The following is a 13,788-nucleotide window of genomic DNA, read 5'->3' on the forward strand; positions in this document are numbered from 1 at the left end:
CTCACCACTTCAATCCAAATACTGATCTTGAAGTCTGAATCGCTAAGAAGAATGAGTAGAACGGCCGATTCTTGCATAGCGTGGAGATACAGTGCCCGAAGATAGGTTAGCAGTTGAACGCTAGCATGACCTCAGGATACGAATAAAATAATGCCATTTATAAGACCAAGTAAAAACCATCCATACGCATATAACCATACACACATGCATACATACATATATGACCATGCCATTAAAGGGAATCGGGTTTAGCATGCCATTAAAACCTTTACCTTAGTTGTGTAGTTTTGTCGTCCTAAACTACCTTCAGGCTATATAGGTTAAGCTCCCTCTACTAAAAGGGCCCAAGTGCGTAAAGCCGCACGACTAGGGAAGAAACCTTGGGATAAATAGTACAACCCTCAAAAAATATAGTGTGACATCATGCACATGGTCACTAGGACCAAACCTCATATTGGCAAATATGAGTTTCCAGTGTAGATCCCCCGAGACCTCCACCTTCCACGACTCTACAACACATCCCTTCTTTGAGCCCTGTTAAAACCATTACCAAGAAACCAACCAAACCATTAACCATTTATTAACCAAGGCTATTAGATAGTGGTATAGTCATACAACTATAACTTTCAAGTATTGTCCTTAGCCAATCTTTAGGGGATTTCCATGTACCCCGCCTAATTTCTAATTAACCAAAACCATGGCCACTAAGGTATTTCTAATCCATTCAAAACAATTTAAACCATTAATATAATATAGGGTTTTATTACTAAGTTCAAACTGTGCATAAGTTCCATTGAAAAACCAATATTATAGTGAAAACATTGTTATAGGCTTTTTATATAACACTTTGGGGCATAGTATTTCCATAACAAAGTCCATTACGAAAGAATCATTCCCATGCAACCAATTATCTAAAACCGCTATTAATGCCTATAAAACCATAATTAAAACATGGGAAAACTATAACTAAGATTTTATAACCAAAACCCCCAAATCATATTTGAAAACCCAAAATCATATTTGAAAGCCTAAAATCATACAACATTTAAATCACAAAAAAAACATTGTATAAGACCATGCCTTTAGTTCGAACTACCATAAACCAAGATAATAATGGAGAGAAATCACCAAGACAAGCCCCAATTTACTCCTTAAGATGAAATCCTGGCTTCTTTTGCCCAAGAACTCTAGAGAGGATTTAAGAGTATTTTCCAAGTGTTTAAGAATAGAATAATGGGGAAAATAACCTTCCAAGTGCAATATAAGTTGTGGGACCTTATTATAATAAGTGGAGAAATGTCCAAATTGCCCCCATTTAGACTGCATTAAATTCCCGACATATGGTATGCCTGACCCTTATGAGTTGTACCTATCTTGTATAAGTGGTACCAACCTCTAGTAACCTAGGATTTCCCCCATGGACCTAATACTGTCTAAGGTAGAACACACCTAAACCAAAGTCGTTTTCAAGTGTATCACTAGTACCCATAAATCGTACCTTTGGCAGAATAGAATTTAAGAGGTTTGAACAATGACCACCATATGAGTCATGGGTATAAATCGTACTCAGATCCAAGTTAAGTTACCAATTTTAAGGTTAATTAAAGGAACCAAACAACCTGTACTCAACTTTATGACTCATACCACCCAAATTGTACACATTTTAGTAACCAAAATCCATTCCACTAACCAACACTAGTCAGCATACAAATTGACCATACCACCAATACCCAAGTGTACAACTTGTTCCCCTAAGTCGTATCTTCCCCAGAAACCAATAATCAAGGAAATTTTCTAAGGTCCAAAAACCAGGGTGTTTCACTTATCTTCACGTGAGCCATCTCCTCTAGGCATTAGGGTTTTTCTTCTTTACAAACGTATCCCAAGATCTAAGGTATCTTCCAAATGTGATATTGTTTATTTAAAATCTCAAAGAAGGTCCTCCAAGAACATCCTTGAATCCTTAGGGTTATCATGGCTTGGATTTTTGTAATGACCCTTTAAGTCATTTTCTATATTTTTACTTATTTCCAGCATTTGAGCTTTTCCATACCTATCCTTATTTATTTATGACTTATTGGGAATAAAGGATTGGTTACCAAGCAATTTATTTTGTTTTTTGAGTCAATTCCCTATTTAGAAGTCTTCGATGGTTCCAAATAATTGCCAGGCACAAACTTCAGTGAAAAAACTACGGATGCAAATTCTGACGGTGCCATCAGATCTATATATTGATTTTTCGCTAGGTAGATCTTTGGTTTAGGTCCTGATGCATCGATCTCATTTCGACCTATCGATCAAAAATTTCAAAAATTTAAAAGTTTAGGTATGGGACCCATATTTGGTCGAAATGACTTCAGATTAAAAATCCATCTTCGCTAACACATTCAAAATATTTAATTTAGTGTCGTTACATATTTCATTTGTAAAAATAAGATTCTAAATGAATCCTAAGGCATCATTAGAAACTTGAAAAATTTCTAAATTATGTTGGTTCTGGTGCGATAATGATCGACCAGAAGGATGGCGATTGTGGAATGACAATCGTGGCAAGTCCATGGAAATTGCATCATCATGATAGCATCCTACTTCTTGGTGATTGCAGTATCTCTTCACCTGGGGGTCTATTTATAGACACCTTGGTCGCGAATTATGTCATTTTCTCTTTACCCTTAAGAGCTTAAAAACCCTAAATAGGTATAATAACTCAAAAGTGATCATGGTGGGTGACTTGGGATATTTTTTATCATCTATTATTTTGAATATATTAAAATATAAGTGTGATGGCATTTTGGGGATTTTGAAGTGAATCCGAGCATGTGGGGCTTGATGTGAAGTTTTGCGGTTCGACTTTGAGGTAGGCTTCTGTCTACTCTTCTTCATAGATAATGGGTGATATATATTGCGTGTGAATTTTAGGTTGATTAGCATAGAGTGATTTCATATTGAATACTGAAGTTTGGGGATTAGATGGGGGTTTTGACCCATAAGTGAATTGCTTAATACTCTTTTAAACCTGATTGTGTTCTCCCTAGATTGGACTAATTTGTAGCATGGATATGATAAAATGTTATGGTTGGGATGTTTTTTTTTAAGTTTTGAAATCATGGTTAGTATGATCAACCTTAGTTGGGCTATGTTAGTGATTTTAAAATCATGATTTGGGTAGAGTTGACTTAAATGCTCATGTTTTTAGTCAAAATTCCTATCTTAGGCTTAGTTATGGCTTGCTTTATATATAGAAGTTGATCTAGATACCTTAGCCTAGTTGAGGAATAGATTTCCTAAATATGGAAATTGAGAATTAGAAGTGGGCTTATCTAGCCCACTTAGGTCAAGAGTTGTGTTAGCCTTATGGATTTAGTTGCAGATGTTAGACATAGCTGAGACTAGTAAACCTTAGTATAAGGTTACTTAGTGACTTGGTAGATTGTTATTATGTTTCCTGAATTATGACTGATGAGTTATGATTATGTTAATTCTTATAGAAATAATATTGAGCCTTTAAAGACGTTGTTTCCTCATAGACTTGATATTTGGCCCATAGAGATGTTAATCCCTTATAGACATGATGTTGGTTTCTTAGAGATGTTATTCCTTTTTGATATGTTACCCGGACCGTCATAGTTGTCATTTCTTCTTAAATGTGATTTTTGAGCCTATAGTGATGATATCCCACTTAGATAAGATAAATGCATTTTAGTGGTGATACTCCTCATAGTCATGAAATACGACCTATAAATATGAGATGTCTTGTAGATGTAAAAGTCCTCCTAGTTATGAGTTATGCTTTATCGATATACTATGCCTCCTAGATGTGAAATGATTATAGATATGCTACGGCTTATAAATATGATTATCGACATGAGTTTGGATATGTATATGGGCCTAAGGTCATGATTATGATGTTTTGATTATTTCGGACATATATCGGGCCAAGAGTCATGTTATGATATTGGTTGGACATTCAGGAAGTGTCTATCCTTGTAGAGGACACGGTTGTAGAATATGGATACGCATATGTTTTTGTTGCTTACAATTTCATTGATTGAATACTAGTGATGGCATGCATAGATTCAGTACATTCATGATTGTTATATTGGCATAGATGTGATCCTTTCTGAAATTCAACCTTATCACTATTTTTCATAAATAAAGGTCAAAACCCCACTTTTCACCTTAATAGTGAATTTCTTTGCTATAATAATTGCTAACTAAATGGGATATTCATACATATAAAAGAGGTTAAAAATATTATTTTAAAGATTGACTGGGGTGGATTTTGGTCCATGATTTGACACTATTACTTACTCCGGCCGTGAGATATTTTGACCCTTTCAACACTTTTATAGTGATTTAGTCCCGAAGATCATTCTAGGCAACAGCCTTACAGATTTTACACTCCTTTTAGTCACGGCTTGAGCCTGTGCACCTATTATAGATCTATACATATATGTATTGATATTTATGATAATATATTGGTATCTGGTTTGCGTTCGAAGGATACTATTGTGATGATATATTGATATCCGATTCGAGTTTGGAGGATACTATTATGATAATATATTGATACCTAATTCAAGTCTAGAGGATGCTATTGTGATGATATATTGATACTTTATTTGAGTTTGAAGGATACTGTTGTGATGATATATTGATACCCGATTCTAGTCTGAATGATACTATTGTGTAATATATTGATACTTGGTTCTAGACCGAAGGTTAAGTATGATGATGATGACGGTTATGACTATGAGATTGTGATGTTGATTGTGTACCTTACATTCATTCTTGCATGCGTATTGCCTTTCACCAGTATAAGCCTACATCTATCAGTCGATATGGGACGGTTGCATAAATATGGGTGAGTAATATGTCTTGTGTTATTGTATATTTATTGAACCTTTCGATCTTGGGGCGGTGGGGGTACACATAGGCTAGGCTAGGTAATTGGTTGTCTAGAGTTTCCGGTTACTCTCTCCGTTATCGATATTGTTATTATCATTGTTATGGTCATTATTATGGTATCTTATGACAAATTTGTCATTGATCCGGTATTGAGCTTTGAGGTATGTTTTTGGCCTCTTCTATCTTATGATTGTATTATTATGTATGATTATCTCATGTCTAGCCATGTGGATTAGAAATCCTGAGTATGATAGAATTTAATTCTAATAGAATTATAATGAGTTCTTAGAACCAGGATATGATGATCTAGGTTATGCTTTGAGGTGACCTCATGTTCATATGTATATATATATATATATATCAAGCTATATGTAGCTATGGTACTACTGTATCTCCCTTTTTATGCATATGTATATTCATTCCTTGGCCTTGTATATTATTATATATTCTTTGTTCCCTCTTTATTAGCATATTGGCCAGGGATATGCGATTGACACGACCTAAACCAGGGCCTAGTCATGTTGGGCATCTCATGTCTGACCAGGACCAGAGACCGCCCCCAATACCCAACCATAACCACGATGTACCCTATATCGGATAAATTTCGAACATATAACAAGATAAAACAATTATAATTGAAAGGCATTTATAAAGTTCTTAACCATAACTATTCAAACATCCAACCAAGCATCCAAATGGTGTCATCCCCAATACCAATACCAATTCTAAGGCTGATATCAATACCGACACTGCCTTTGCCTATATTAGTCACACAAAGTCTCTAATAGAAAACAAAGAATATTCAGTCAGAACATGCCCCCGACCATAGTCAAAACCAAAGTCTAAGAAATAAACCAAAATATGAAAAGAAGTTCATAACATGAAATGGAGTCTTCCAGAGTATGAAAGCTCACCGCCTCCTTCTTACTCAAATGTTGTCCCCAAATCCAAGTAACTGAGTAGGAGAAGTAAAATGGTTGGTTGTTGCATCGTGTGGGGATACAACGCCCGAAGATGGGTTAGCAAACGAATGCTAGCATGTACTCAGGAGTAAGTATAAAATAATTCCCCATATGCAATCACATACATATTTATATATACCATGCCAGGGAAGGGAAGCGGGTTTAACATGTATTTAAAACCTTTAACCTGGGATTGTGTAGATTTGTTGTCCTAAATCTACCCATGGGCTATATGGGTTCAGCTCTCCCAACTGAAAGGGCCTTGGAGTGTATTAGCCAGACGAGCAGAGACAAACCTAAGATGACTAGTACATCACCCAAAATATAAATGTGATATGATACACACGGTCACTAAGACCAACCTTAAATTGGCAAACATGATTTTCCAGTTTTAGCCCTCTCGGGACCGCCACCTTCCACAGTTTTGCTAACACATCCCCCTTTAAACCCATAGTAAAACCATTCACAAACAACCAATCAATTACTAAGGGATTCCTTTTAATTAGGCATTAACCATTGGTATCGTCATACCAAAACTAGAGCTTGCAAGTCTATCCATTTATTCTATACCGAAGCAATTAAACCAATTTGAATCCAAAGTTTCCATTTAAACCAATACCATGGCCACCAAGGCCTTTCCAATCCATTTAAAACCATTTTAACCAATTATAGTTCCATTACTTTGTATACAATGGAAGGATTTCAATAATAGTCAAACTATGTGATAAAATCATTCTCATTGGCATCTTAACACACATGTTGAGGGCATATAGTTTTCAAAGACAAAACCAGGTATCAATTAACCATTCCCATGAAACCACATGTTCAAATCACAATTACAACATAAAAACAGTAAGTAAAACATAAAAAACACTATCCAACCAAGAACATCCAAAAGCCCCAACATATACTTCAAAACCCAAAATAATACCACAATAATGCCATGAAAATCATTCATTAAAACATGATTTTAGTTAAACTAATAATGAGGGAGGAGTAACATACCATAGACAACAAAGAAGATAGAGAGAAACCTCCCTTAAGAACCTTAATAGATTGCCTTGAAGAAAACCCTAACCTTTCTTGATCCAAGAGCTTGAGTGAGATTTAAGAGTGTTTAGAGAATATTTGATTGAGAATAATAGGTTAAGGAAGCCTCTAAAGATGTTTTATGTCGTGGGGTTCAAAAGGAGTTAAGATAGGAAATGTCCAGAATACCCCCAAATAAAACAGTAAAAATCCCATCCCAACTTACGAGTCAAGCCTCTAAGTCGTCACCACAACAAATGACCAGTAATATCTAGTTGTCACCAAGAAAGTAGGTTGGATACCGCATTCTGTCCAACGTACAACTCACTTTCCCCACTCGTATCATCACTATACGACTAGTACCAGTCCTGCCATACCCTAAGAAGAATATCAAGAGCTAGAAACTGGACAACATATGATTGGAAACTATACCTCTCATATCATGAACATATTGCTCATACTCAGAAAGTCATACCTATAACAGAAACTCAACCACCACTCACTGGACACCCTATGAGTTGGGTCACCTGACCCACACCCACACCATAAGACTAGTATGGTGAGTCATATGATGATTAGAAAGCTTAAGACTCGAGAAATTTTCAAGGAAAATAACCCAGGGTATTTCAATTCACCCCACTTGGATCATTCATCCTCGAATGATGGAACAAGGCAGTACAAGCACGATTAAAGACCCAAATATCTCAACTTTTACCTCTAAGACATAAAATAGATCACCAAGAAATTCACCTTTTTACCTTTAACAAAGACATAAATTAAAGATGCAATGAAATCAATCTTTTCTATACTAAGTTAGAAAACAAGAAGGCTATGAAGAGCACATACCTTATGCATGAATTTTCGGAGCGAAAAATAGGAACGGATACTTGGACTTCATATCCTCTTCTACCTCCCATGTATCCTATTCCTCATTGTGGTTCCTTGATAATGCTGAACTTACACGTTAATTTAAGTGCAAGGTGGTCGTCATCAATATATTTATCCAACTTAAGAGTCGGGGTTGAATCCACGAGGAACAATGTGAGTGGCAATCAAGTTAATTTGAAACAATAGATATAAGTTAAATTCAAACCAATGTTATAAAAAGATAAAAATAGGGGAAATAGGTATCTACACTAATCTTTCTTTTTCGATTATTCTAGTATAAATTCGGGATTATGAATAATTAGAGTTTATCAAGTAGGCACGAATCTTGGAATTATTTATTACTAAGGGAAGTGACAGGTGGATTCTAATAATCAACATCTTTTTAGTAGATCAAGTATGGGTAGGTTTGGTTATAGGTTTTGATTCTAGTCTTTCAACAAAACACCAAACTTTCACCCATTCATTCTTTCGAATACCTAATGGGTGTGTTCAACCATTAGTACCCTACTTCTAGAATAATACCCATGGTATAGTCAACTTTACAACCACCCTTATGTCTAAGATAGTGATAGATTGGCAAAATACACACATAATTATCTACCATTGCTTTGGTCTCCACATCCCTCTTTCAAGGATGATATGGATTCCTAAAGTTAACCCTAAATCCTTCTTTCGAAGATGACTTTGAACTTTATAGAGTTTGGGGCTTTAACCAATAAATCCCAACCAAATTGGTCAAGCAATGATAAAACCCATCAACATGAACTACCAAATAGAGATTAGCAATAATAAACAACACACACTTTAATCCCTATTCACACATAACCCCAAGAGGGAGATCTAGGTACACATAAGATAAATAAACAAAGATATACCCATAATATCCCTTGAAATAATTCATTGAAGCTTAAATGAATGTTAATTCAAGCTTTGGACTCCTATAAATCTCCAATGAAAGTGAGTTATTCCTCCGCTTAGAGGCTGCTCCTATGTATTCTTCACCAAAAATCTATACAATATTGTCTTCTCCAAGAATAGAGGCTATGAACTCAAGAACCAAAACCTAACTATTGGGCAAGATGGAATGTTATGAACATGAATGAACGGGATGCTTAGGGTTTGAGTCCTCTTTTTTCCAAATTTGGGATTAGCTATATGCATTTATAATTCTTCCATTGGGCTGCAATTCTCTGCCATGCCGTGACCGCAGGTATCGTGACCACGATTAAATCACGCGACCATGGTCAATAGACCCTTTTGACTTAACCGCGATCGCATTCCTCGTACCATAATTACGGTAACCGAGGCTAGTTCTACACCAGGTCTTTATCTGTACTTTTTTTCCTTCTTTTGATTATTTTAAGCTCCAATCTACATCTTTATATCTCATCAATTATGTGCCTGTAAAATGTGGATATTAGTGCGTTCAATCACAATTATTCTCATTTATTCATCCAAAACATGGTAATGTGCACAAATGTTGAGTGCGAATGAGGGGTAAAATCACCACTCATCAATACCCCGAGCTTAAACCCTTGTTTGTCCTCAAGCAACATTACCTAATATCATGAGACAACAATTATCTATGACTAAATTTATTCCTCAAAGATCACAATGACTTCAACCTTAGTCACTACCACTGTCATGACCCAAAACGGGGCCATGACCGTGATGAGCATTCCGAACCATGAAGGCCCAAAACACCCCTATCTATCTGGTAATCATGCACATAATTCATATGATAATAAGATATGTGGAAGATACACAATATTACAGAAAACATGGTCATAAATCAAATGAAATCAACAAAGGGGAAATAATGTCCCACAACATCTATCGGCACCTGAACAACCGTCTGCAAAATCTCTAATATATGACTGAAACAAATTACTTTCTGAAAACTGGGACTAGGCCCACAGTAGACCCAAAACTACTAAATGATAAATGAACTGACAGACATCAGGCCTTCCAAAATATAGAAGGCTCGCCACTTGATTCTGCAAATCTCTCGGAAGAGATCTACTGGTTATTTGAACCCCTAAACTATGCCTCTAAACCTGGGAAGGAAGGGAGTCAATACAAAAGTACTGGTACATAGAGAAATAAAAAATAAAATATAATATTTTTTTCCAAATATAGGTGAGAGCCATTATAAAGCAGTTTCATATCAAATCATTTGAAAACACATGGGCATAATGCAATAGTTTTCAACAATAATGTAATGCAGCTGAGCTAGGTGGAATACCCTACATATAACATTTACACCAACTATCAAATCTCGGTTGCCGCCGAGATTAGAGTATAAGTGAGGGGAAGACACACAGCAGGGTGTCTCGACCCAATAAAGTATAGTAGTACCCAAGATCACTTAGCCTGGGCTCCTAACCATGGTCCCAATTTGGGAATGACATAAAGTCAAGTACACAAGATCACTTAGCCTGGTACCAATCCCCATGTCATCAAACACAATTTCCAACTATGAGCCCTTACACTCAAACTCCTTCTTCGGGCATCCACCTATCTCATGTAAAATCAATGCATCAAACTCTATTTAATTCAATCACATATCTTATTCTGTAGGGTATCGTCATACCCGACTTGCAAGCCATCAATATCACATCATTATTTCATGCAACCATTATATTCATCATATTTCTACATAACAACTCTCTCAGTTCAAGTCAAAAATCATAACCATTTTCAAAATATTTCATGTCATGCTTGTCAAGATGGTTTCAAACAATTCACATGATATTAGGATTTAATACAAAATCATATCAAGAGAGGGATTTTCATGTAATTCATGCTCTTAAGTTAACATATTTTTGGAATACATGCATATACATATATCATATATCAAATCACTTCAGGAATAGGCCTAAAGACCAAATCAATATCATAAAACATTAAAACAGAATCATATTCATAATTTCAAAACCCCCATTTTAAAAACATGAAATTTTAAGCCCATGACATTTTTGAAATAACCCCACGTACCTCTATATGCGAAGATTATAGGTGCTTTTTGAAGCCTACGTTCTAGGGATTTCAACTATACAACTAGTTTCAAAAACCCACGGTTGAATCTTGAGTTGCTTGGATTTTTATTTTGAAACTCTAAGGAGAGTTCTTGAGCAATTTTGATGAATGAAGGTGTATTTTGGAGTATTTGGGGACTATATTTCATGTTTATGGCTAAATAAGGGTGAGAAAAGGACCATTTTGCCCCAAAAAAGGAGTGTTTAAGTCACTTGAGTAATAGTATATGCGGCGCACACCTTATCGCATAATATAGGTTATGTGGCGCACTCTTTATCGCACACATTAGGTTGTGTGTCGCACACCTTATGGCATAAGTTAGGGTGTGCATCGCACACCTTATGCTGGATGACATACTCCACTTTACAAAGCCATAACTTCTTCCTTGGGTGTTAGATTTTTGCGAAATTGGTATCGTTGGAAATATAATTCGAATACCTTTCATTTGATATATAGTAGGCACTCTAATTCAATATATACAAAGTGTAATGGTCGATTGAAGTTGACCTAAGTTTCAACGCTCACTAAAATTCGAACAATAGGAAAACTTTCAACTTGCCCTTGAGCTTAGGGACCTCTATGATCTCAATTCATGCTCAAATAGGTTTCCACACTACATAATTTATTAACACACTAAACTTGCATTGGATTTATGGCTTTTGGAACCTTTACATGAAGGAAATGACGATTTTCATTCTCATCCAAAATGCGGGGTGTTACATTATCTCTACCTTGGGATCATTCGTCCCCAAATGATGGGTAGGAACTTGTTGAAGCTTAAAGGTATGGAATAATGTGGAAATGATGTGCCTTCTAAGAAAGGACATAACTGATCTGAAATATTTAAACTTCTATAATGAAACTGAATTCTGAGCTGACTTGACTTTTTTTGCTTCAAGAAGCTGATTCGTGCTGAAAATTTAGGATTCCCTTGAAATATTCATGATCCAATCATACATATTGAAATTAGGAAGTGTAACTTATGCAAGTACGAATCATAAGACATCAAGACTTAGATCGTACAAGGGTATTACACTATCTGACCTGAAATACTTGAAAAATTTTGAGATTATACGTTAAACTCTTATGCACCGATTCATGAGTAGAGATAGCTAAATCTGAAACATGATGCTTGGAATGAACTGAACTCATAATTTATATGGATGGAATAGATTATCTCTTGGGAATGGCCATACCCATGAGACTTCGGGTAGTAGGACTGGGTGAAAAGGTGGAAAAACCATAGTAACTTGTCTGCTCAACTGTTAAACTGAATTACAAACTGAATTATACTAGACACTTATACTTAACTGGAGTATCTCTTCAACACTCTCTCTAAGGAAGGTTTAGAAGTAATAGGAAGCCACGAATCTTGGGTATGGATTACATAAGACATCCAACTGAGGGAAATCATTACATTTACACTACTCTGCAGTCTGGAATATAGACATATAACTCATAAATTAGGATAGAATTTCCAGGCCTTAGTCAATGCGACTTCTTACTTTAAAGATTAGCACACTGCTCGAATACTCCCTTAACTGTACTATTACCCGTGGATACCACATTCATTCGATCCGACTTATTTGTTCTCGTATTTGCATTTATAAGTCTTTCTACTAATGTCTATAGTAACTTAAATCCTCTTCACCGTGATCAGGCCTAACTCTAACTCGCAAATTACTATATGCCACTCCATGATACAAGTCAAAACCATAAGATTCCACCTTCCAGATCTCTTAAAAGATCACACCCTAATCCTATCATGCCTTACCACTTCAATGGCTAACTCTGAACTATTACTACGAAGTCGCTAGCGCATATAGCGTTCCTTAACAAAAATTCCAACATGTCATTCAAGCCTATCTCTATAACCACATATGAACTTCAAAGTAAACACTCATAAGGACATACTTCATATATTCTATGATATAGCTCCCACATGCTACCCCAAGAACATACACACACACCTTTCAGCTAACCATCACATGCATCAAAGACTTTACCCCAACCTTACTTCGCACTTATTGCCTTATCTAAAATAAGCATTCTATGATCTTCCACCAACTAGAAACATTTACTCATCACCACTACCATTACATAAAGAGGAGTCACTAAAGATTAGAATATAAGATCTTGAAGCATGGAAGGATGTTATATGAAACTTGACACTTAAATTAGGCCTAGGGAATAGCAAATCGGCATCCGGGATTTATCAAAGAAAAAAAATCTGAATTGGGGCATACATGGCTATGAACTATATTCCACCTATCGTAAAGAGTATAGCATGAATTTATGGGAACTGAGCACGCTATAAAGTGTGAATACATGAGTCATGAGCTGCATAACCTCAATTTAGAGTTCATAACATATGGAATATGATTCCGATGGCTGAATGAACTGAAGTTCCTCATTTAGGAATCAAGAAGAGCACGTGATTTTCTATCATATACATGAACATGAACTATGATCATGGAACTGAAATGTGAGGTATGAGTTGGTATTAGGATAACTGAAAAATACTGAGACCGAAATGGGTTGAGCCTCACTCTTCCTTTCTGATGTTCTATGTCATACCGACATCACTACTAGAATCTGAAAGCCTGACTTGGTTATTTGCTCTATCATCTCCCCTTAGCTTCAAGCCATCATATTAAGTTTGGGAGATCCCTTACTAGACTCTAAACTCAAGTACACTCACTTCACTCTGGGGTCTGGAAAACTACTATACACTTATATCATGGCACTTAACCCGAATGACTACACCTGAAAGTGGAAAACCTATAGTTAATACTACCTTCTGAGATACACTTTATCATTCTATAGACCCAGTAGTCATCATATAATACTTACACACTTACTAACTTCGGGTCTTCATAGGTATCCCCATAGTCGGAGTGCACACCCTCTAGTGCTTTAACTCTTATTTTTAGTTCAACGTTCAAAAACTCAAACTTAGAAT

This window comes from Capsicum annuum, chromosome 7 (assembly GCF_002878395.1).
Source record: "Capsicum annuum cultivar UCD-10X-F1 chromosome 7, UCD10Xv1.1, whole genome shotgun sequence".
NCBI classification, from domain to species: domain Eukaryota; kingdom Viridiplantae; phylum Streptophyta; class Magnoliopsida; order Solanales; family Solanaceae; genus Capsicum; species Capsicum annuum.